This window comes from Patagioenas fasciata, chromosome 2, assembly GCF_037038585.1.
Source record: "Patagioenas fasciata isolate bPatFas1 chromosome 2, bPatFas1.hap1, whole genome shotgun sequence".
Lineage (NCBI taxonomy): Eukaryota > Metazoa > Chordata > Aves > Columbiformes > Columbidae > Patagioenas > Patagioenas fasciata.
Window position 1 is genome coordinate 114,882,224 of NC_092521.1, and position 25,162 is coordinate 114,907,385.

Genomic DNA, 25,162 nt, shown 5'->3' on the forward strand with positions numbered 1-25,162 from the left:
ATCTGGTCCTTCATGTAACATTTCCAACTGTGTGCTTGGGGTACTGAACTTCAGACACTAAAAGGGCTAAGCAAGTAACTTTCATGAGTCTAGGTGCTGATACAGTGAATAAAATTTGACACTATGAATTGGAGGCACCTAAAGTCTCTAATTATTTTTAATCTACTTTGTGTCTTCATTTGGTTTTCTGTAAATGCAGGCAAAAATATATACAGCTTCTCTAGCTATACTTGGATCTTCCGTCCTTTCCTTTTCTTAACTTTGAGGAAGGTTTCATTTCCTCCACTATTCCTTGATGCATCCTAAATGTCCCTCTTCATGTTTGCTATTTGCACTTTTCAAATTTCTTACTAAAAATACATACAAGCACATATGCCCATACACATACGTGTTTACCCATAGTTACCATTTAGGTGATTACATAAAAGGGGTTGTGCATTTTGCTTGAAATGGTAAGAACACACTTGTTAAAATACAGTTTTATTATGGAATTTTCATAGTGTCCATTTCAGCATCATCCTCATTATGTAATATATGCACTTCAAAAGTATGTTTAAATTCGACACAGCCGAAAAGATAGACAATGACTTTTCTCTAAAAAACATATTCTTCTGTGAGTAGGTAAGACACTTGCTTTTAATTTCTCATCACAAATCATTCTTTTGAGTCTCTTGGTAGTTTCATTGTTTTTTGTCTAGAACACTTCCAGGCACTTAACTGGTTTCAGAAATAAATACAATAATTCAGATGGTGTCAAAACCAGCATGAAGATCCACATGCTGATCTTACAAGGCACTAAGTGCCCTGAGTGCAATCCAGAAAGCTCATTTATCTGCAGGCACACCCTTGTATCGTTTGTAGCCTATGACTGAAACTCTGAATCCAGAAGGAAAAAAATAAAAGTCAGGTCTTCCTTTGAGCTTCCTTTGAACTCTGTAATGCTGGGGCTTCACCCTGCCAGTCTTCAATCAATGCGTTGTGGGCACACTGCTGTACGGCCAGGAAGAGGGTCCTTGTCTCCAGTGTATTCCTGTTCTGTGACATTACACCCCATAGCAGTGCCTCAGCAGGGAACCTTCTTCTAGAGCACTAAATGCACATCAGGGTCAGAGAGTAGGATTTTATTTTGTACCATCCTGGGCACATTTCTAGACATCGTGTAGGTAGCTCGCTGGCTTGGCTCTGCCTCAGAAATATGCTCAGTGGCCTTTCTAAGCAATAACTGTAAGAAGCCATCATGATGCTAAATTATGACTAAGTATGCTGATCATCTTGTAGGTGCTGGCCTTTCCCAGGGACATTTTTCTTGTACACAGAAAAGTGGAGAGAAAAGCGCCAGAGGTTCCTGGTGGGGACATTGCAAGGGCAGCAGCTGAATATGGATGAGTCCTGCATGATAGTGTGTGGAAAACAAGAATGGGCTCATCCCAGCCCTTGCATTCACAGAAGGGGTGACTAAGCCAGGACTCAGGACTTTGCCCTTTTTCGTAAGTCTATGATTTTTGGTTCCTTTTTAGAGTACCATGTCTGTGGTTCAGACACTCTTCTGCTTAAAGTTTGCTCCTTGCTTTCCCATCATGTTGTCCTGGTGGGGGGGGTTAAGCTAGAAGTGTGGAAATGCTCCCCTGAAGCCCCAGATGAGTTTCCCAGAAGTTTGCATGAGCCTCAGGCAGCACGGAGGGGAGCTGGCTCCCTGCAAGGTTTCACCTCCCTGGAAAGGGGTTGGAGGAGCTCCAGGGCCACAGGATCTGCAAGGAGAGGCTGTTTGCTTCAGAAATGGCTGGGTTAGAAGCAGGTGGGACCCCATGGATTGAGCCCACTCACAGCAGACTGGTGACCTTACACGATGGGACTGAGCCAGGTTGTGACAGATGGTATCCCTGGAGCTGAGATTGGGTCCTGGCTCTTACTGTTTAGTTAATTAATTGGGAGGAACATACAAATTAACTTGGTGAATTGTGAATACAGTATAAAACCCTCTGGTTTTGTAGATAGCTTGAATCCTATATTGGGGCAAAATGGCAAGTATAATCTAAGTCACTGGTAGATTTTAGTGTTTTTCTCCTGGCTCTTGTCAGCCAATTCACAGAGGTAATTCTGAAAGAACACTGCCAAAAGGCCTATGAGCTGGTGAGGTTTATTGGATAGGCAGGACTGATGGGATAGAGAGATTCCTGGTGCTAATCTATACCTCAGTAGGGTTTATACCTAGCAATTCCTCATAGTAAAACTTGCTGGAGCATATTATCCCAGAGCAAACATAATTGCTGAAGTGACGCATCTTATGCCAGTTAGGCTGGAAGTCGGATTTCTGACACTGCTGCCTGAGGTGTTTTACATAGTTAAGAAAGAAAGGAAAAGAGACAGATATGCCCGCTCTCCACTGACACTGGTGAACATCCTCGTGCCAGTGGCAGAAATGGGTAGATTGGGTTCCTTGCTGTGCTTTGGGGTGCAGGCTGCCACTTAGGGAACGACTGTGCCTGTTGGATGCAAGCTGACATTTTGTGGATCCACAACAACACAGGGAAACAGGGATAGTGGGCAAGGGTGAGCCTTGGCCATGAAGCCTTTTCTTGCATGCACAGTCTCCATGCCAGCAGCTCGTGGGGAGTCAATTGTCCCAGCTAAACCTCCAGAGGAATGTCCTCCTCTTTGGTGAGCTTCCAGATAATACACACTTTAAAGCGTTTTTGTATCCTGGCAGTGCAACAGAAGGAGCTGCCAGTCTCAAGGCAAGAGTCCCATCCTCTTCAGTCAGTTCTTTTGAGATGTGGGTGATGCCTCTGTGCCATGACAGTCCATTTACCTCCACAGTGGCTTTTTCCAGCAGGTTTCCAGGAATGAGGAGAACAGCTGGAGAAACTGAATGTTATGCTTCATTGGTGGAGGGAAATTCTCTGTACTGCAATATTAGGACTCACTGCCTGTTGTGGTCACCAAGCACTGTCATCAAGGAGGTTTCAAGGGGCTGGTAAGGAAGTGGAATGTACTGAAGCTCTCACGCTTGAGCAATACAAGTCCAGAAGGGTAATGCAGGGAGTATGTTTATCATGTAAACAGTGAACTGTCTGTAAAAAGGGAAGTTTTATGCAGCGATGGGGATGTGGGAAATGAGAAACCACAAATTAATGAGAAACTCTACCAAGATTAAAGTAATTTACTGATTAATTTTGATTTCATTTAATTTGGTCAGAGTGGAAGGGGGAAAAGACATAGCATTGCATGATAAATATTTTGTTGGCACAGGTTTGAGCTTATTCATAAGTGAGATCAACCCACAACTGTACCAGTAGCTTATGCTGTACCATTTCACCAGGTATTTTGGATATGCCACTCGGACAGCTGTTTCAGACACATTTTTGGAAACCTTTTTGGAAATAGTGTCTTCTCTGTTTACCTGTAAAGCTCCAGTAGGGTTCTCTGGTATTTATTCTTTAGGGGAATTTTTGAGGAAAAAAAAAAAAAGTCACTAAAAATACCACTGTAGTGATATTGTGACTAGAAGCAACCCAACTTTCCAGTCTAATTTTTTGGGACCTTCCAAGTATAGTTACAGGGTTGTGTAGAAAAGCAGGAATCTCCCCTTTCTATTCTGCCCATGCCTGGCCCTGAGGGTCACGCAGGAAACTACTTCCCTACTCTGTCAGAATTTAATCTGATTGTTCCTTTTTGCCAAGGCAATATTTTTGGGGACTACTTCTAGAATTTGAGGAAAGGCTGCAAATGATGGGATGTTAGAGGATAGCTTCATTTTTAGGAACAGAGGTGACGCACAATTCTTAAAGGTTGTGGGGTTTTTAGTGAACCTTCTAGAAGTACACAGTTGATGCAATTTATTCCAAAGTGTCCATTACTGATTATACCTATATCAGAGTAAAAACTTGTAGCCCAGAACAGTGCCATTTGAGCTGAGGGATACATTTTTTTACCAGGACTGGGACAAAGGTAGAATCTTATTTTGCAGCTGAGTTCTCAGTTGTTTATTAAACCTTTACGTGCCTGGAAGGTGCTCAGTAGGTTAACTGTGGCACTGGTGGTGTCAGAGAGAGCACGGCTCAGGTCAGTGTCTCGAAAACACAAAAGTATATTAAGCTCCAGAGCGTGTTGTTTTGTCCTCCACCATATCATACCCTCACATGTGGGAATACTTCCCACGTTCCAGACCTGGCAGCAGTTTTCAAATGATTATAAAAGAAAGAAAAAAAAGAAAACCTGCCACAAAATAATTTCCTTCTTACTTTCCAAATGTGAAATTCTCAAATTAAAGTGGCTCGTGCAACAACAAAGACTATGTTAAATGCTGGATTAGTTACAGCATGAATCAGCTAGCAATAAATGGGTGCTTTATTCCAGAGAAGAGAAACTAGGAACTTCCCCACTGCAGTTTCAGCCAGCAGCAGCATTGCACTGTAGTTCTGGCAAACAGTGAGATGCCAGACTGTCACCACACCTATGCCATGTGACACTGCTTGTGCAAACTGGCCTTCTAATCTGAAAGATGGACCCTCCGTCATGTTGTATTGTGACGTGGTTTAGAAAATGGCAAGTTTCACTCGTGATTTCGTCAAGAGACATTGGTGGTTTTTTTCTAGCTATCCCAAGATATTTGTAAGAACAATTTCAAATACTAGGGATTAGAATCTCACATATTAGTGGATGTTGCATCTGCATTCGGTACACAGTTTCAAGTAAACCTACTTCCATCTGCTTTACCTGCCGTGTTTTCTCATTTCTTTCACATCTTGGCCCCTTTTGTGCTCACTATAAGAGCAGGATCTTTGAATAAAAGCTTTCTGTTATCTATTTAATTACATAAGCATACAATATTGAGCACTATGGTTCTGAAGTATGACTTGCATGGTCAAGGCAGACTTCTGGAAAGATGACTTAGAAAAATTATCTGACAGCTTGATGCATGAACACAAATTCAAACAGAAGAGAAGCTTCTGGCTATAAAGGATCTTGAAGAGCTCCAGGATGAGGGAGCATTGGAGAATAAACCTTCTTAGAAACACTTGCCTTATCCTGCCTTGGTGAAAGGTAGGAATGTTTTCACATGGAGAACAGGAAAAACAGGGAAGTGCAAAAACCATTTACAGTCTGAGCTCTTCCAGTCCTCCATAGATGAAAAGAGTAACCACCACCACACTAGCGCATAGGAAGTGTAGAGGCATGATGACAGAGCACAATTTGACACCAGATTTGGCCTACCACAGGCCATTTTAGGGCCTTATGACTGCACTGTGTTTTAGCAAGCACAAATATGCTAGAGTATCTGTGTTAAGTTGAAAGTTAATCTGGTTGTTTCATCTTCCAAAAGAAAATTCTTCATTTAAATGCTCGGCCTTCAAGATGAAAGCAAAGCTAAATCTTCGCATGTGCAGGTATATTTATTTGCTCTTTTTATTCTAAAGCTGGCTGACCATGAAGAAGTCAAGGCATATTTAGCTCACACATAATTGCCATGGATCCATTGCTTCTAGTGTGCAGCTGGCTTGTGTTTGACCAGCTCAACACACAGGAAAAAGAAAAGTTGTTTGTTGCATCTGTCCCTTTGGATTTGGCTCAGTTGCTTTTTTGCTTGTTGCAATGTAAGGTGATTTATGCAGTATTACTGTAAAAGCGAGGTTGAAAGAAATAAGAAAACTTGAGATTGCTTCAGGAATGTTGTTCCTGTAGTGTGGTCGTGTTGCACTTGTATTTTATGACCTATTTGTTAATTCCTTGAAGTTACAATATCACTATGATCTGAATGTACAAAGTTATTTAATAACAAGGTAAAAGCATGTGAGAAAGAGAAAATATTCCCCTCCAGACTGCATCATATGAGAAAAAAATAGCCATTTGAGAAATAATTGTCTCCTACGCACAAAAAGTTAACAGAGGGGAATTTTAAAAATGAAGTGTCTGCACAGATTGAAAGCAAAACTTTCAAAATTCTACAGAACTCTAACAAGTGAGGCATGTCTACAATGTTGACAACTCCTATCTAACCCTACTTCCAAATATTTTTAACTTTCCAGGTGATACAGATGTGTGGCTCTATTTCAGAGCATCAGAGCTCACAGTATTTCATGTCTAGCAGTCCAGTTCTGACTTTGTGTGCATAAGCCAAGAGAGTAATTTCTCGATGTAAATCCAGCTTAAGTCAGGGTCAGGTCTGAGTTCAAAGAAGTCTAAAGTTTCAATTCAGATTTGTTTAGTGTGAAATGTTGCCAGAACTCTATTGTCTGTTATGTCCTCTATGTCTTTTAACACAACAGTTCAATGATGGTGATGAATTTAGAGGAGCCCACAAGGAGCCTCTTGATCATGTTTTACCACCTAATTGCAAATAAAATTGAGAGACTTCTTTTCTTCTCATGATGCTGATGGAGAAGTGGTATCCCTGGGACTCATAAAAATGTCCCTATCTGTACCACTTTTTCTAACAATAAACCTTCTGATGGAGAAAACCCATCTCTATGTTCCAGCTCCTCCCCACTAATGATGACTATTGTGCAATGCTGTCATTCTAGTTGCTGGGTCTTATTAACCTAAAAGCTCTGATAATCCCTGTATCTAGACTGAGAAAAAGCTAGATGCTTCTTGACATTTCTACAAATAAGTTCAGAAGACCTAAGTGAAACATTTGGATGCGTGAAAATATATAACCATTCTTTTCATGAGGCAGATCTTTTGTAGACTCCCTGATAAATGACTGGCAGTTCAACATCATGATGGCTACAATACTGAAGCCACGCTTCTAGTGGTATTTCTACTATCAGATCAAAGCACCTCAATATTTCACCTGATATCAAACTGCAAGGAGACTCTGTTTCCATTAAGGGCCAGCTCAGAACTGAAAATTCACAGTGCCTGAATCCAACAGCCCAAAGCACCTTCAGCATGTTGCAAGTGATTCCCTCACTACAGAGCACTTTTGGGTTTTGATTCAATTATCCCCTCGAGACCCAGAAGTACATGGAGTGGTGCTGTATGGGTGGATGTGTCCTCAATAGTGCCATCATACGGTAGTTCTGAGCCTGAGTAATCTGTCCAAGTGAGGGCCTTTTGCTCTAGTTCAAATGTTCCTGAAATCCAAAGGGGGTCTGGTTTCATTGGTCTAGTAGAGGTTTCTCACAAAAAATAGAGGTATTTTCAAGATATCCAGAACCACAAATCCATCCCCCATTGAATTTCAGTTTCCCTTACAGGTCATTATTGTTTTCACCACTTTATGGCAGTACTGGCCAAAATCAATCTTTTACAACTCCACTTCCTACTCATACTAAAAGAAAAAGGTTGGGGCATTTAATTAGAGCTATTTATATTTTCAAAATGAGGAAGACATTCTGAAAAAGAAATTGGTTTTGCAGCCAATTCGGGGACCTTCTGTCTACAAAATCTGCTCTAGACACTTTCCCACCACAACTTTCTTTCCATTATTAGGAACTTACACCACATTGTATTTAGCTTGGTATTGTGCCAAAAAATGTTCTTTTGGTCTCTATAGTACAAAATCTGACAGAAAGCATAACACAAGGAAAAAAAGGTATTTTTAAGTCCCTACATTTTTCCATTTTCCCATCAGAAAATTTTTTAAAAAAATATTAGTAATATAAATCCATCTCTGTTCCAGTCTTTGCTCTGGTTATTTATACCCTTTAAATATGATCCATGTAGAGAAGTCCAAAGTTATTAAATCCGTTCAGATAGTCCTTCAATCTATTCAGGAGCTGAGTGTACCTGGCACAGGCACCAAGTATTTCCTTTTGGTTTGTGAGCTAGAAGTAAGCCTTTAAGTAAATGATTTTCTGCTATGATAATGATGATACTACCAGACGTCCTGAGTGGAAAAGGCCAGGGAGGTTCTGATCCTGACTCACGTTCTGATATTGCCTCTCTCTTTTTTTACCCTAGGAAAACTCAGCTCAGATTCTGTCTGTGGTTTTCAGTAAGAGTAGTGCTTTTCCCTTCTTCCCGCACAATTTTCCAGCCAGATTGACTTAACTACAGAAAGGTCAAATGACTTGCTTGGAGGGTAAGCCATGAGTCAGTAGCACAGCTAGCACTGAATCAAATCCTTTCCTGTCTTCCTGTCCAACCACTAACAACGTACAATTGCTTTCGTTGACCAGAGAGCTTTAATGAAGTCAGCATCAGCTGTGGTGTATGGTAGCATGACTGTCTGTACAGTTTTAGTATACATTGGTATGAGTCTGTGAAAATCAGTCACCTTCTACCAGCTGAGTGGCAGACAGCAGACCTTGGGTCATTCTCTTTGCACGCCTTGTGTCCCATCTGTGCACATTGCTGTCTGCACACCGTCAGATAGTCACGCAGCTGTGCTCCCCTCTGCACTGGGAGCTGATGTGTACCGTTCTATTGAGGGGCTGAGCTACAGCCTCTATTCTCACTCCTCAGGTCCTGGGACCTCTGACAGGATTTCAACTGCCCTGCCTTTAGAAGCAAGAAGAGAGAAAAGGGCCCGTTGTTCTGTTCTGTAGTAATATGAGATCATGGCTTGGAAAATGCTCAGAAATGCTGGACAAGATAAACTCTACAATTTATTTTGACCTAAGGTCTAAGACTCTACCGGTGTTTGGATTTAGCTGACCTATATGCATCTACACATATTTTGGCATGTCTGGAAATTCTGCAGAGAGACTGATGGAAGATTCTGTGAAAAACAGAAACTGTGACTGAAAAGCAACTCAAGCAGGCATCTAATCTATCCTCATCTAAAGCAGAATGGGCTTGATCTACACCATTTCTAGCAAGCAACTCAACTTCTATCCTCTACCTTCCCAGGCAATCTGTGCTATCACTTCACAGCCCAGATTATTAGGTTAAACATTAAAGGAACCTTTATTGTCCTCTCTCGTTGAAATGAAAGTGTGTCACACATGTATATGATGTAAAGTGATAAAAAATAGAGCTCCTGCAATATGGAATGGCATATATTGCAAAGTCAGTGGTACAGATGTAAATGTGTCTTCAGCAAGAATTCACATTCTCTTATGGTACCTTTTGTAGTACAAAGAGACGTTTTCCCCCTCTTTTTACTGAATAATGCCTGCATCTGCCTTTCTCCTAATAAGGCTCTATTTACAAAGATTTTCCAAATGTTATTCTACAGAACTGCCCGTGTATGTGAAGAAAAGGTAATAGGAAAAAGAAATAGTTTTCAAATGACACAGAAGATTTCACTTTTCGACTTCTCAAAGCCAGGAAATTAATATTGAATCATCTGACTGAATTTGCTGTGCTGTGATGTTTTAGCACATATGGCATGCAAGATAACCACATTTTAGAGACCCTGCAGTAACTCAGCAAAATATAATAGGATGAATGGAGGATGATGTTTCTCCTATAAATCGTCAGGTCTATTTTGTATATGTGTAATAGACAGGACTTGGGAAGTAGGGAAGTATGACACTATTATGGAATACCAGAAGGAACTTTTTAGCATGTTTCTTTTACTGCTGACTGGCTGGCAGCTCAAAAAACAAAAAAAAACCAAAAAACAAAAAAACAAACACCAACACACCTCTAATATAAGGTCACCATATAAATTAGAAATGGAAAGAGCTATTAGATCATCTTTTCCATCCTCCTGTCACTGTGGAATTGTTCCCTACAGTGTGTTCTTGAGTGTTTTGTCCAGTCTTCTCTGAAATAACTTAAGCAACAGGGTTTCCATTGCTTGTCGTCGGAATCCTACCCCACATTGTAGTAGATCTCATTAATAGGAAATGTTACTCTAAAGCATAAATTTTCCTGGTCTCAGTTTCATCTCATTAATTCCACTTATAGTCCCTTCTCTGGTCCTAATCAATCCTTTTGCCTCTAAAGTGTTTATATCCTCATAAGACTTATGAGGAATTATCATACCCCAATTAGATATCATTCAGCCAAGATATGTGCAAAGCCCATTCCCTTCATTTTCCTTCAACCCACATCTAAGCCTTGGAACATTTTTTCCCCTCTCTGAAGTCCCTTCAGTTTGTCATCGAGTCACCCTCAATTTAAGTTGAAGAGAGTTCTGGTCCCTACACTGCAGCCGGAGATGCAGCGATCGGGTTTCCAGAACACCAGCAATCCCCAACTCACCACAAAGTCAGATGGAGAAGAGTGGCCACAGAGACCGCTCAGGAAGAAGAGAATAAAGGAGAGTGGAGGTTTGCAGGGAAAGAGCAATGTAAAATGCCAGCAAAACAGCATAAGCAGTGGCCCCTGGCGGGGGGAAAAGTCACAGCAAGCCCTTGCTGGAGCACTGGCAGCTGCACTGCCCCATGGAAGTGGGGCATGGCACTGACTGCCTACGCCTGGCAGCCCCGAGTGGTGCCAGTGGGGTAGAAATGCCCCCAAATCACTCCGCACCCACCCCACACTGGTTGCACCACGCAAGGCTGACATCACGGCTTTGCCAGCATTGCCAACCATTTCGCAGTGTCCCACGCCATGACCTCATGAGCAGCAGCAACGTGGGAGAGCGTGTGTTCCGCAGATGGACAAAGCCTACTCTGTGTACAGGTTTTTTTCCTTGTGGTTGTAAAATTAAGAAGTGGGAGAGAAACCTGGGCTGTATCATAGTCTCCTGGTGGTCCACCCTGTCCGCCTGGCCCTGCAGACCATCCAAAGTGTTGTCGTTCTACCCCAGAAGGCAAACAGGCCTGGGGTGGATCCAGAATGGATTACAACATAATCCAATTCACAGGGAGGGGTATTTTTGAAAGAAGATTATATTTATTTTCTGGCTGGCTGCCAAAAATAAATAAATGCTGTAAGTATAATGTAATGTTTTTAGAGGGCATGGTGATGGAAAGAGAAGGTTCATTTCTATATCCACATTAGAGAGTGGGAGGGTGTAATTTGATTTTTGCAGAGGTGTGCAAAGCAGTCTGAGGATAGGCAAGGTATAAATGCTGGTATTTCACACTGCAATTTCAAACACAGTACAGAGTCTGAAGAAACCAGGGCTTCATTTCTAATCAGAACAATGTACTATGGGTGTTTGGCCTGCATTTCAGCATCAAAAAGCCTCCACCTGAACCTTTTGTGACCTTCAGAGAGTTTTGCATAATTAGCTTGATTAAAGGCAGCACAATTTTAGCACCAGGGACCAAACCCACAAATTACTGAAGATCGCATGTTTTGCAAAATAGTACCATTCATGTGATTATTTGTTTTGCTCTAATCAGTTTTGAAATATTACTCCATTACTTTGACTTGAATTGCTGGTTGTAACAGATAGCCAGTTCCCAAGTAAAATGTAAGTCTCTACAAAAATATTTCCATAGCCTGAGAAACTCTTATTGGATTTTTCTAATGGCGTAGAGCTGAGTTTGACATTAGTATTAGGGATATGACTGAAAAAAGCCCGCAGTACAAATACTTTTCAGCTACATATGCTATCACTTCACTGGGCCTTCCTCAGACTTTGCTTTTACCATTTTGATATTAGTGTGTTCATCTCAAATGTTCAGTGTGGCAAATCCAATAAAAAGTAGACCCAGAATGCATGATAATATGTCACTAGACTTTCACATCCAGAGAGCATCAGGTCATCCTATGGAGAATAGTTTGGTGACTGCTTTCATCAAGGAGTTCACAAGATAAATGTGGGGACTTGTAACAGAGAGAAATACTGCCCTAGTGGCCCCTGGACCATGCGGGCTGGAAACCGAGTACACAGTGCATTCCCAAAGCATTGCCAGGATGGATATATATACAAATAAAAGGCATCACTTTGCCAAGGCAATGCGCCTATCTCCTGCACGCTAAAATGGAGACTGCTTGGTTGTTTTCTCTCCACTCACACAAGAAGTAGTAATTTCCCACTGCCTAAGGGTAGTGGAAAGAAAAATGCTCAGAATGTCCTAAGTGTCCCAGGCCCAGATGGGGAGCTCTTTTATGGGATCCTCATCTTCTACCAAACACCGTTTTTCTGTACCACTTTAGTACAGAGTTGCTGTGGATCCCTGTCCATCTGTTTTTTCCTAACACACTCCCTGTCCCCCAAACAATGAAAAAAAGGGATCAGGCAGATGCAACTGGGTTCATGCAATCTGTGCTCACGTGCCTATGTCGCTGTGTAAGGCCAAACTTACATCCTCGCTCCTCTGTCCAGTTTCCAATAGCTTCCAGACTGAAGAAAATGGTCAGCAACGTTACAGAGCTTGCAAGCTATTTAAAGTAACCCTCCCCTCATCCACACTATACCTACACCCTCACGGTCCACTGGACTGCTGCACAGATTTATGCAACCCTCTGCTGTTAGCACACCCTCATTGCTGCAAAAGATCTCAGCTCAAGACCTTCATGTGTTAAAAGAAATTAAGGAAGTTGCAAAATCTGTTGGTACAATAATAACAGTGGGTGTTCTTACAGAAACCAGTATAAGCTGGTTGAGTGGCACATCTGGGATGGTTTTAAGAAGAAACTTGATTAATACCACAGACAACTGCTATTTAAAGCCACTCGTTTTGATGCGTAGCTTGGGGGAAGTTCAGATTACCCCTAAGAAAAAGCAGGAGTTAATACAGAGGATGAGCATAGGCGCTCCACTGGATAGTATTGATCACTGGAAACTTAGATTTGGTATTTTAGAAGTGGAGAACTTGACTAAACTAAATATGAGGAAATTCCAATGGGGCAAAAAGTGCAAGGAAAACAGCAGCCAATCCCTCTCTCTCTTTGATCAGAGATTTAACGTGAAAATCAGGTGAGACAACCTCATTTGGAAAGTAAAGTGAAGGAGAAATAAAATGTTAGTTATGATGTGTGGTTAAAGAGAAATCTGCTGCAGCTCATTTTACAAGAGTAACAAACAAACAAACCACTTCACCCAGGGAAGGTGAGGTTTAAATGAGAAATGAACTGGGCCAGGACAGTACATAAAGGTAGGAGAGGACAAGAGGTTAAGTCCACAATGATAAATGCTGCTTGTATAAAAGTTGAATGCCAGTGAAAGAGGATTTTGGAGCAGATAAATACATTTGTGTGTTGGTCCTTTGTTGTTCAAAGATTCCTGTTTCCAACACTTGCAGGGATGTAAGGAATAATGAGGGCTGAAGACTCTTGGGTTGGAGGAACTTGGAAAAAAACTCATATTCAGTGAGGTAATGGGATACTAGAGTACTCATCCAAAAGAAGTGTGAAATGATAGATGGAATACTGGCACAGATATATTTTCTATGTAATTAGATATAGCTGTTATTAACCAACACTAGGAAAGTCCACACAGTGAGTGCTTGTAATAGATCAGAGGAAGAAGCTGGAAACCTTGGAAAGTGAGGAGTGAAGTAGCAGTGGAGTGAATTAGCAGTAGAGCGAGTGACCATATTTGCAGTGTGCAGTGTACATTTTACAAAGGGCCAAGGCCACATAGACTCTACTAAGGAAATTCAGCTCTGCTCTTGGCCAGGGGGCCCAATCTGAGTATCTGTGTTCAGAATTAGGTGAGGATGAGTGGTGAATCCGTCATAACACACTGGAACTTTGAAACAGCCCTGTGACAATGGCTGTGTCTTTGCAGGTTGGAGTAGAGGTTCTTGATATAAGAGAGGCTAAGATCAATGTAGCTTTGGGGATAAACAGATTTTAGGCAGTACTCATTTCAGCATACGGACTAGTTGTGGCACCATATGGAAGGTGATGATGTTATAGCAATAGATGTAATGGGTCTGATTGTGGTCTGGCTTGTGCCAGTTCTAAGCAGATGCAACTCCTTCATTTTTAATGGACTTACTGCAGCTTCACACCAAATGAAGTGAAACAAGTTTTGTGTACAATATATCTACATTAAGCAATGAAAGACTTCTGATTTGTGTGATATCTTTTTTATTTTTTTTTCTTTAACAGAAGTGCTGGCAAATTGTGTGGAGAGACATCTTTTATTCTTATTTACAGTCACCATTCTGTTTCTTGTAATCTGTGTGCGGGTTCCTGTGCAAGACAAAGGCATGGCACTGCTCTGCTGGGGGAGCTTTATGCCAGCTCTTCACTGAGGAGCTTCACAGCAATTTTGGACACATTCTCTTCGCTGGGAGTGAAGGGAAGAAAACAGAGCATGTGTGCACAGCAAAGGCAAACTTTCCAAACCTGGTTAATCTCACTGTGCCCTTGCTGCTGTCAATGAAATGGAGCCAGAGGAGGCAAAAGAACAAGGAATGGAAGAAAGGAAACAAAGGAGAGAAGCAATGAAGAAGATCGGGAGGTAACAGGCTAGGGAGAGAGGAGCACTGAGCAGCAGGCAGGCTGTAATAACAGCACTGTTCTTAGAAAATAAGAAAACAGAGAAAAATATTTATTTGGTGATAAAAAAGACTTAGAGATTTGGAGCTCTGCTACCTTTCTTCTGTGTGAGCACTTGCCTCCTGACAACCTGTTTCCCACCACTAGCCATCAGCTTTTCCTGAGAATGGGTGGCTGGAGTCAATGAGCAAACGCTCTAAGAGAAGACATCTCAGCTTGTTTTAACATGTATACACAATTCCTCCTCAGCTACTGATCAGCACTTGGTCCTTGCCTTAGCTGCATAAATTGATTTTGAGCAGCAGGTCACTTGCCCCTGGTGAGCAACCCTGTGTTTGGAAGGACAGAGAGAAAAATGAGGGAAGGTGAACAGCGTAAGGAATATGGGAAGCATCAGCAAAGGCCAGGGCTGAAGAAAACAGCAAGAAACTCCCTCCATGGCCCTCCTCCTCTTCTAGTCTCCTGCTTGGCAGTGGCTGCAGCACATCTGATGTGTAAGCAGCACTCAGGGCCCAGGAATTTGTAAGGCCTTGACATTCATAGGAATATGCCTTCTACAGTTGTTAGAGATGCCTTTGTCTTGTCAACATAGGAAGTAGCCTGGTTAAGTCCAGGCCTGGGAGGCAGTTGCAGATTAGGGAAATTGTCTTTGGAGTTGTCAGTATGGGCCAATGTAAATTCAAAAAGTACAGTATGCTATTGTTTCACTTTTTTTGACCATGGCTAAATAAAGAAAACATGTTGCAAATATAAGTGGTATCTACTTTCAGCTTTGCAGGCTTAAAAAGACTGATGATTTGGATAATAGTCAAAGTTTGAGATTTCATTTTCTTATAGGCTGCTTTGATGAAACATGAAGAAAAATCGCCTTTTAAATGTTGTCCTTCATGCAGAAAGACCTTGCTGGTTCTTTCAGCTGCTCTGCTGCCTTTCCAATTGCGAGCTGGCTGTCGAAGAGAAGTCTATAGAAGGATGTGACTCGGCAGCATGGTGGAGGAGCTGGAAATGCAGCCTGCAGGATGACAGCCTGTGATACCCACCTATCTCCACAACAACTCTCAATGGTACAGAGCAAGAGTAACTCCACCGAACTGCCCTAGTGTAAGACCGAGCCTTTGGCTGTGCAGAGGAGAAGTTTGAGGAGAGATGTGATGTGACCACAGGCAGCAGAGCCTGACGCACTGTGAGAGTGACTCCCCTGCCACTCAACATTTCCTCTTTGCAGGTGCAGTCATTCTGCCCAAATTGGCCGAGCCAGACTCAGAACAGCCAACGTAAACGTCCCTGCGTCACTTCTCTTTCATGTGAATCTGCTGGACCACATGACCTGTGAGAAAAGTCAGAAAAAAGAGAAACTCATTGACAGTGCATGACAAGGGGAAAATCATAGTTCAGCCAGTGAAGTTCCCATGGGTCTTTGGGAACTGATGTGGTGGAATTGCAGTGCAAGGCACATCATGTGAGTGCATTAGCCATACTTGCAAGTCACTTGGGTTGCCACAGCAGCCGTGCGATGGCAAGGGCCAGGGCACACACCTCCGCAGAGTTGCAGAAGGGAAAATACAGCATTTGTTCTGCTCTTAACTACATTTGAGGTCAGGAGAGTTACAGTTGACCCATGTAGAAGGAGAAGCATTTTTCTTTTGCTTTTTGAATGTTTTAATCTGTTCCATAGTTCTATCAGCAATAACTTGTATTTGAATGTAGCTACAATCCACATTACTCTTACTACAGAACAATCCTTACTAATATTATTTTTTCTGATATGTCAAGTGTTGCTAAGAAGCTACTCCTCAGTGAGGACTAGCTGTATGGAAGGTCTCAGCTCTTGAAGTTCAGCTGCTTTTAATTACCCACACAGATAAGCATAGCCATTCATTTTATTTGAACTGGAAAAGGTTGCTTTTCTATTTTTAACCCCTGAAGATGCCTGAGTAACTCAAATGAGAGTCCTCAGTCCAGAAATAACCTTTTTTTTTCTCTTTGCCCTGTGAGAACCACACCCAGTTTCTCATGAGCCAAGATTTAACCCATACCTACTCAGTTGGGTTTGATTCAGGTCAGGTTTTCATAGCTTGTTAAAAACCATAGTATCTGAGACTTTTCCAGCAGGGCATTGAGCAACATGGCTGGCATTTGACTTAAAAGAGACAGTCCTTGTGCAGCAACACTCACACAGAGAGGCACTGCTTAAGTAGGATTCTTCACTGAGTAAGATGCTACTCAACATGTATAAGAGTGACAAGATTTGGTCCAAAACAAACATGTATGACCAATTTTCCGAAAGAGCTCAGCGTGTTGCCATTAATGTCACAATGGGGAGAGACTGCGTGCTAAGCACTTACAAAAATCTGGCCCTTGTTTGGATGTGAATGAGGGCTTGACTTCTTTAGAAAATCTGACTGCAATTGTGGGTGCTGAGTACTTAGGAAGCAGTGGTGGTCTTAAACCAGGACTGCCATTACTCCGTGATTTACACCCTTGTCAGCCATTGATTTTCAGCAGAGTTACACCCTTCTGGAATTGGAGAAGCACAGTCGGGCTTCCAGCATTTATAAACCAGAGCATATATGGATAGGTAATTTTATTTTATTTTATTTTTTTTTTTTTTATTTTATTTATTTTATTTTATTTTATTTTATTTTATTATTTTATTTTATTTTATATTTTATCTATTATTTTTCAAAGAAAAAGTTTTTGAAATATTACCCTTTTGCCTGAATCGGGGCTGCTCCTGACCGCCTGCCAGCTCCCAGATTAAATGTAAGTCATTACGGAATGTTTTCCTCACATGGGAAAGACTGGAGTGGCTCAGTGTTAGTTTTGCCCTCCAACATTAATTCTAATTACCTCAAAATGCAAACATGTTTGAGTTTCCAGCAGATGACATTATTTTCTCTTTGACATCAGACATCAAAGAAAGAAAAATAAACATGGGACAGTGACAGCATTAGGCCTCTGGTCATTTTTCAGAAGGTTTTTCATGTTCTGTTCCAGACTGGTTCTTCTTTAAGTCTTGTCTCGGATATTAGGGAGGGGAAAGGTTTACAGACTCAGAGACTGATGGAGTCTTTTCCCTTCCAGTTCTCTTTAAATAAGAGGGGGGTGGGGGAGAGGAGAGAAACAGTCTGGTTTAGATCAGGGTTGGAGCCTTGGTTCTTAGAGACGCACACACCCCCAATACTTGGGTTATTTTCTTAAATGTATTTTTAGCTTTTCTTCTGAATGTTCATGGATGATACTGCTGCATTTCAAAACTGCAATAATTCAAAGAGAACAGAAATTTGACAAATGTGGAAAATTTTCCTCGTGCCTAGCAAACAGAAGAGCAGAACCTCAGAATTTTGGAGATGTGTAGTTCTTCTGAGACATCATGGTTCAATCAGGTGTCACTCCTGCTGAAAGCTGCTATTGCCAGATATTCCCTCTACAGAGCGCCAACCTTTCGGACACTTCAAGTCCATAGGATTTGCAAATGAATCAACCAAGGGAGCTGCCTTCCCTTCTGCTTGTCAGGGTTTGGGATATGCTGGCTTTCACCCCCATGGCTTTTGTGAAGCCCTGGTCCTTGCAGCTCCAGGTCAACCTTCACGCATCCTGAGACAGCGCCAGGATCCTCTCACCTGCACCCAGAGCCCACTGCTTCCCAGTTTTGTCCAGGCCCCTGGGGTGACCCTGGAGCTCATGCTGGAGCCTCTCTCTGCATGTGAAAAATTGAAATAATGCCACCGCTCAGTTTGTCAGACACCATGGAGAGAAGTAAAGGCTCAATGGTTACGGACTCTGGCTGTGCTTTGGTGAGGCAGGCTGCAGAAAAGTCTATACAAGAAATCAAATCATGGGAAAATTACAAAAGTCCCTTCCCAAGGACTTGGGATAACAAGGTTATTGCAGGACATGGCTAAGATGCTCTGTGCTGGCAGAGCTGCACAGGGAAGCTTGGAGAACACATCTGTGCTACTTGCTTGTCACTTTCTTGAGCACTAAAAGTGACCCACGGGTTTTGAAAAAGGTCAGTCAGCCTGCGAGGGACACAGCCTGCAGGAGCTGGTGCCGTTGCTGTGCAGTGCCCCTGGTCAGTGCGCTCCTTTCTTCTCCTGACGGAAAAATAGCTCCTTCCACTGCACGGAGCAAGGACTAGTTTTCTATAACACACCCCCCCACACACACTCCCCACTTAAAAAGTGTAGAAACAGATTCATTTTCAGTTAATAAATAACAATAAATAAATAAATAAGCACTGTGCTCTGCAGTTGTTGCCTGCGGTGTGAGCTCTAGCATTTTGAAGTGTTCTTGTTGGGACGCCACAAATGTTTGTAATAAAGCTGACTGGCAAAATCTTGGGCTGGAGCCTCTGGGCTGCTCAGCCAGCTTCACACCCATCCTCCCAACCCATTTTCCCTTGCTATGTGCCCAGGGCTGGCAGCAAATCCCAAGGGGCCCTGCAAGGGCTGTGGGCTGGGATGTCTGGGCCTGTGGGCATCAGCCAGCCCATCTTGGACTCCCTGGAGCACATTTATCCTCATACTGAGGCAGCTGAGGATGGTGGAAAGATAACAGGGTAGAAAGATGCACTAAATAATTTTTATATCTCTCTTCTGTTCTTGCAGTGGACACAGCTGTAGCCTAGACCTGCTGCTGTGAGACTAAACTTTTTTCCAAGAGATTTAATTCAGTCGTGCTGTGTGATACCTGGAAACTTCAGTGCGACACTCCTTCTGCCAGGAAGCATTGTAAGAAGGACCATGGATCCCTTCACGAAAGGTAGAGGGAAAATACTTGGTGGAGGAATATGCTCTACCTTTCCAAAACCACCTACAGTGACTCTGGGAGAGGTCTAGCAGGAGGCATCCTGAAGAGCTGTTTTGAAAAAGAGAGTACTGAAAAACTGCCCTACAAAAGTCAGTGTTTCCATTTGGGCTGTCAGAAATGAATGTACTTAAATTCAAGCTTTGTATGGAAATTTGAACCAGCCTGAATACCAACATTGGCAACAGCTCTGCATGTTGGTAGAGCACACCAGTCCTCTTTGGGCAGTGTGTATCGTTTGGAGATATGTTTTCAAAATTAGATAACCAAAATGTTCTTACAAATGGATTTCATTAATTTCTGTCTGTACAAGACCAGGATTTTGTAAGGGAATGGACAACTGCCTGAGGAGAAATGGTGGTAGAGTACGTGAGTATCCTTTTTCGCACACATCAGTGCATATTTGGTATATGAGGTGGTGCTTGCACTGTTCTCCTTTCACTGTTCAGGCAGCCAGTTTCTAAAATGTGGCCTGTGGTGTTTCTGTTTCTTTGATGTTTTCAAATGAGATCTAGTTCTTTTAACATGTCCATTATATCTAATTTTCTGCTAAGGCCATCTCAAGGCTTCAGAGGAAATCTGGATCAAGTTTTATTTTGTCCAACCTATTTCACCCGTCTCTAATTTAAAAGAAAAAGGAGCTGTATCCTCTGGTAAGATGAAATTCCCAACTTTGTGTTTATGATGTGAGAGATCCTCTTGCTTCAGAAATGCACAGTCCTTCCTTGCCGGTCAGCACTGTCCTTCCTTTCCAGTTAGTAGTCAGCCTGTTAACTGCTAGAGACATCAGGCCACTGAAGAGTGGGTGAGTTGTTCTTATCTCTTCTGGATACCGAGTGATGGATAATAGTCAGAGTTACATCCACAGATTTAGAGTCAGCCCAGTGCTTCACCCAAGATCATAAAATGAGACCAGTGATACTGGAACAGAATTAAGTCTTCAGTGAAGTCTGAACCAGGCACTGCCCTCACTCCACCATTGGAACAAACCTTGCCCAAATCAGTTTGCACGCAAGCCATTGCTGTAAATCAGATGCATGCTTTGCAGGATGTAGGGTGACTGTGTACAGCACAGGCTTGCTCATAAGAGGTACTGGGCACCCCCAGCCCTTTGCTGCGTTCATTGCATATACTGAGATTGCTCAGTCATTCCTCAGGTCAAGTCCTCGCTCAATTGTATCCCTAGCAACAACATAAATGTGCAAAGCTTTACAAAATTATGTACATGTGTGATAAGTAGCAATGTGTCCATTAATATTGTGTGACTTGGTGGAAGAGAGATTTTTCTAGGGCAACTTCAGAAGCGCTTTGGACAACAAGATATTCTCTGTGGGAGTCGTCTACTTTCCACGTGGAAAATGCATGATGGGGTTTTGGGTAGGATTTGATATATTTTGCTGCTTTGAATTACCGTCTGGATGAGTCAAGCTATTTTTTGTCATGTCTGATCTCTGCAGTACTGGCAAATGGCTGTTTCTGCATGGACGGTGCATTAAAGTTCCTGTTAACAGTCAGGTTCTCTTCAGCTGCAGATATTCATCTTTTTAAATGAAAATAATTTTTTTTTAAATAATACCTCTAGTGTCAATAACTGTTTGGCAGTTTTGCTCTTTGTGAAGCATATGTCTGGATAGGAGTCAAGCTGGTTTTGGAAGAGATGGCCTATTGCCATACACCCTTGCTGTTTCTTTAAATCTGTCCGTAGTGCATCTTTAAGCTTTGTGGAGGGTTGTTTGTTGTTGTTGTTGTTGTTGTTGTTTCTTTTCTCTCTCTGTTTCATGCCTAGCAGTGGTGCTTTAGGCATTCACTAAGAATGTCTAAAAATAAAGATAAGGAATTTGGGAAACTGTAAATGTCCTCATCTCTTTTTCTGATGTAGGTAGAATGAGTACCCAGGAGAAAAATATTGTTTTGTATGAGGTAACAGCTGCTGTTGCTGTAGGTACTGAGTAAGGCTGTGCTGCAGTCATTAATCTTGTATTCCTCCTATAGCCTTTCACTAATGAGAAATCAAAGCAAGAACATCATTGTTGTTTGAGGGATTAGAAATGGAGACTGCCATTCAGGAGGGAAGACCCAAATCTACTGCTGATAGTAGCTGAGCATCTTTTCAAAGGAAGCTTGGTCTTCCGAGCTAACACCGCTTAACTAGTAGTATCTCTTGCAGAGAAATACTGTCTAGCTGCTTTCAGTAGTTACTGTGTTTTAGACAGGAGCTAATCTTCACATGCCCATTCATATTAACTAGGGGGCTGGGGAGGGGTGTACAAAATAACCACTCCGTGCTGAACCTACCAGCAGCCAGAGCCTGATCACAATCGTATGAATGCCAGAAGTGAGGTCCCGTCGCAGGCTGGTTTATTATGCTGTCCATTGTCACTATGCTGCTAATACACCAAGGAATGATTGCAATGACAAAATCGTTATGATTTAGATATTCACAAACATGACGTTTTATACTTGCTTGAAATGTTAAGATCTACTGGAAAGAAAAACATGCCTTCCAAACAAAAAAATATACAAGAAACACGAACAATGTGGTCTGTGCTGCCCTGTATTACCAATGTTTGGGTAGCATTTGCTTGCTTCTGATTGCCAGAGATTAAACTGCCAATATATGTACAAGAACACCTACAGAAGTTCTTCATAGCATGTTCAGTTCAAGATGAGCACTTTGGGAAATGTCACATAAGAAAGACAACAGGCAGTCAGGATATTCTAGTGATGTACCATGTGCTCTGTAGGAGGAAAGTGAGTGCCCTGGGTGCCTAGCAAGCCTGTTGTGTGTGCAATGGTGATACACATACCAACTGGGCAGTTGTTTCACCCTGGGGTCCTCAGGAGAAACTGGTTAACTGATTCCCAGCCACTGGACCCTGTCACATGTCATGCAACATTCATAGTTCTCCTGTTGTCCTGTATGGCCTCTCTATAGTCCCACTTCATAAGATACCTTTTGCACTTGCCTGTCTCAGCACATCTGTGAACTCCTGAATGTGCTATGGGAAACACAGATCAACCTAGTGGCTTTCTGTGATGGCATGACTACATCAGTGGACAAGGGAAGTGCTATGGATGTTGTCTATCTGGACTTCTGTAAGGCCTTTGACATGGTCCCCACAACATCCTTCTCTCTAAATTGAAGAGGTATGGATTTGATTGATGGATTGTTTGTTTGATAAGGAATTGGCTGGGTGGTTGCACCCAAAGAGCAGTGGTCAATGGCGCAGTGTCTGGATGGACACCAGTGACAAGTGGTGTCCCTCGGGGGTTCATACTGGGACCACTACAGTTTAATATCTTCATCAATGACACAGACAGTGGGATCAAGTGCACCCTCAGCAAGTTTGCGCATGACACCAAGCTGAGTGGAGCAGCTGACACACCTGAGGGACAGGATGCCATCCAGAGGGACCTGGACAAGCTGGGGTAGTGGGCCCATGCGAACCTCATGAGGTTCAACAAGGCCAAGCGCAGACTCCTGCACCTGGGTTGTGGCAACCCCCAGTATCAATACAGGCTGAGAGATGAAGGGATTAAGAGCGGCTCTGCAGAGAAAGGTTTGGGGGTACTAGTGGATGAAGAGATGGACATGAGCCAGCAATGTGTTCTTGCAGCCCAGAAAGCCAACTGCATCAAAAGGAGCGTGGCCAGCAGGTCGAGGGAGGTGATTCTGCCCCTCTGCTCTGCTCTGGTGAGACCCCACCTGGAGTCCTGCATCCAGTTCTGAAGCTTTCAACACAAGAAAGACATGGAGCTGTTGGAGATGGTCCAGAGAAGGACCATGAAGATAATCAGGGGGCTGGAACACCTCTCCTGAGAGAGTTGGGGTTGTTCAGCCTGGAGAAGGCTCCAGAGAGACTTTATTGTGGCCTTTCAGCACTTCAAAGGGGCCTATAAGAAAGATGGGGACAGACTTTTCAGCAGGGCCTGTAGTGATAGGACAAGGGTTAATGGTTTTAAATTAAAAGAAGGTAGATTCAGACTAAATAGAAGGAAGAAATTTTTTTACTATGAGGTTGGTGAAACACTGGAACAGGTTGCCCAGAGAGGTTGTGGGAAGGAGATCTGTGACAGCCCATGTTCAACTGATTAAATCCTCCTGGATAAGCCACTGAGGTTGTACTGGAAAGGGATGCACCAGCTGTGTTGCTTCTTGGCTGAAAGAAGCCCCTGCAGAATGTGCAGCTGCTTGGTGAGCCAAACATGATAGTTTACCCTCCAACTTCCTACATCATTGCCAAGAGGTAAGCAGCATGGTTAGCAGTCGTGGCAGATGCTTAACTTATTTTACACCTTTAAATTAGTATGTGGAGTGTAAAGGTGAGGCCAAAGATTGCTGAACTGGATAATATAAGGCTTCTATGGCCATGCCGTTAGGAGTGTCTAATTCCTTTTGATTTCAAATTCTTGTGAAAATTAGAGCCTATTTCCAACTGCACCAAAGCAGTTTGGTTTTCAAATGAGAAGAGCACTAAACAGCGCAGTCAAAACTGAGACCTCTACATCAGCCTGTTTTTATAAGATATCAACAAAAAGCTTCCTTGGTACACCTAAGGTTCCTGTTTGTTCATAGTTTCAGTCCTTCCCGTAGCCTTTCCATGGCACACGCATATCCTACATGCAGCTCAGTACAAACTGTGTGCATGGGCTAATGTTTCTAGCAGAGTCCAACATACACAGCTTGAGACAGTGCTCACCTTTCAATGTTTCACTTAGTAAGACACCAAAAGAGAGATGCATTGTCTTCTCAATATTACTGGATTCAGCCATGAACTACGGGAATAAATCCTTCTATATATGTAAACACAGGGATTGGGGCTGAGCCTGAACAGACAGGATGGAAGACAAAGAAGGACCCGTCTGCATTTCTGGGACAACAGAATGGTACCAGTAGGAAGCAGGTGGTACTGACTACCTGGTTGTTGGGAGAAGGGGCAGCGATTCACGGCAGAGGCACGTTATAATAAAAAGTTCAAGGAATCCACTGTGATTCAGTGGCTGGTTCAATCAAACCAGCTGAAACTGCCTTCAATACCATCCTGGACCAGATCTTTCAGAAGAATTCAGCAGCTTGGTAGCTAAGCCCTTTTACAAAACATCTTGCCACTTATTGTCACAATAGAAGCTGCTGGATGCTGACCACTTCAGAGAAGCTGGACCAAATGCGAGATGCCAAGCACTTGAAACTCTGGCATTGAGCTCTGTGGAGAATTTGATCCATTATGTGCTGCTCCACTTCAAAGTGGGTAGCAGCTTGTGACAACCGTACAGCATCACAGCAAATGTCACTTTTTGTGCAAACATTTAACCAACAGAAAGTGGCTTTTTAGCGTGGTAGTAAATTTCACCCAAATTTCAATTTGCTTTGATTTTTTTTAGAATTTTCACTGAATGGAAAAGAAATACTGGGTTTCGGCCCTTCTGATGAAAATATTTACAAAATTTGTCAGGGTAGCTTGGGGTGCAGAAATGACAGAGGAAAGCAGTGTTTCCTCACCAAGTCTTGTTTACTGTTTTCTGACACAACAAAAAGAACATTATTAGGACAAGTGTAAAACCAGAAAGAGAGATTAAACCTATTTTTCTGAGATTTTGTGTTGTTTTCTGCACATATTCGTGTTTTAATTTCGGGAGAAGGGAAAGAACGCATACCTTCTCAAAGGAAAGCAGAAGACAGTTTAGCACAGACTGAAGAGCTACAGTTCAACTCTGCAGTTTGGGTTCAGACCCATCTCCAGCTTTCAGTATAATCTTTCTTTGGATTTTTTTTTTTTTTAAATCAAAACCAGGAATTATGCAGCTGTTGAGATAAGAATAATTAAGAACAATGCATTTCCTTTTAAAGCTCCTCAAAGGATAACCTCTAATAAGATGAATTGAGCATCTCATTCAGGCCACACACAAATGATGGCTCATTCTTAGTAACAACATTTTTTGGGGCAAAGATAAGCTAATTTTGCTCAAGAACAGAGGGTGGTCTTTAAGCCTTGCATTTGTCAAAGAAACAAGCACTTTTTTATCTGTTGCATATAATCTTCCACAGCTCAAGAGGAATAATGTTGGGGGAGGGAAATGCAGGCAATGTATTTATGTTGGAGCACAGGCC

The 25,162-nt window shown here is 42.4% G+C and overlaps 2 long non-coding RNA genes across 3 annotated transcripts in view; both read left to right on the plus strand.

The window, feature by feature from the left end:
- LOC139827245 (uncharacterized) overlaps positions 1-20,883 on the plus strand; it is an 86,699-nt gene extending 65,816 nt beyond the window's left edge. For both annotated transcript variants that reach the window (XR_011737678.1, XR_011737677.1), the window contains exon 5: positions 18,855-20,883. This is a non-coding gene — a long non-coding RNA (uncharacterized lncRNA). The remainder of the gene's footprint in view (positions 1-18,854) is intronic.
- Positions 2,578-14,997, plus strand: LOC139827246 (uncharacterized). The gene is made up of 2 exons (XR_011737679.1): positions 2,578-2,974; positions 13,852-14,997. It is a non-coding gene; the product is annotated as an uncharacterized lncRNA (long non-coding RNA).
- Positions 20,884-25,162: the final 4,279 nt, after the last annotated feature.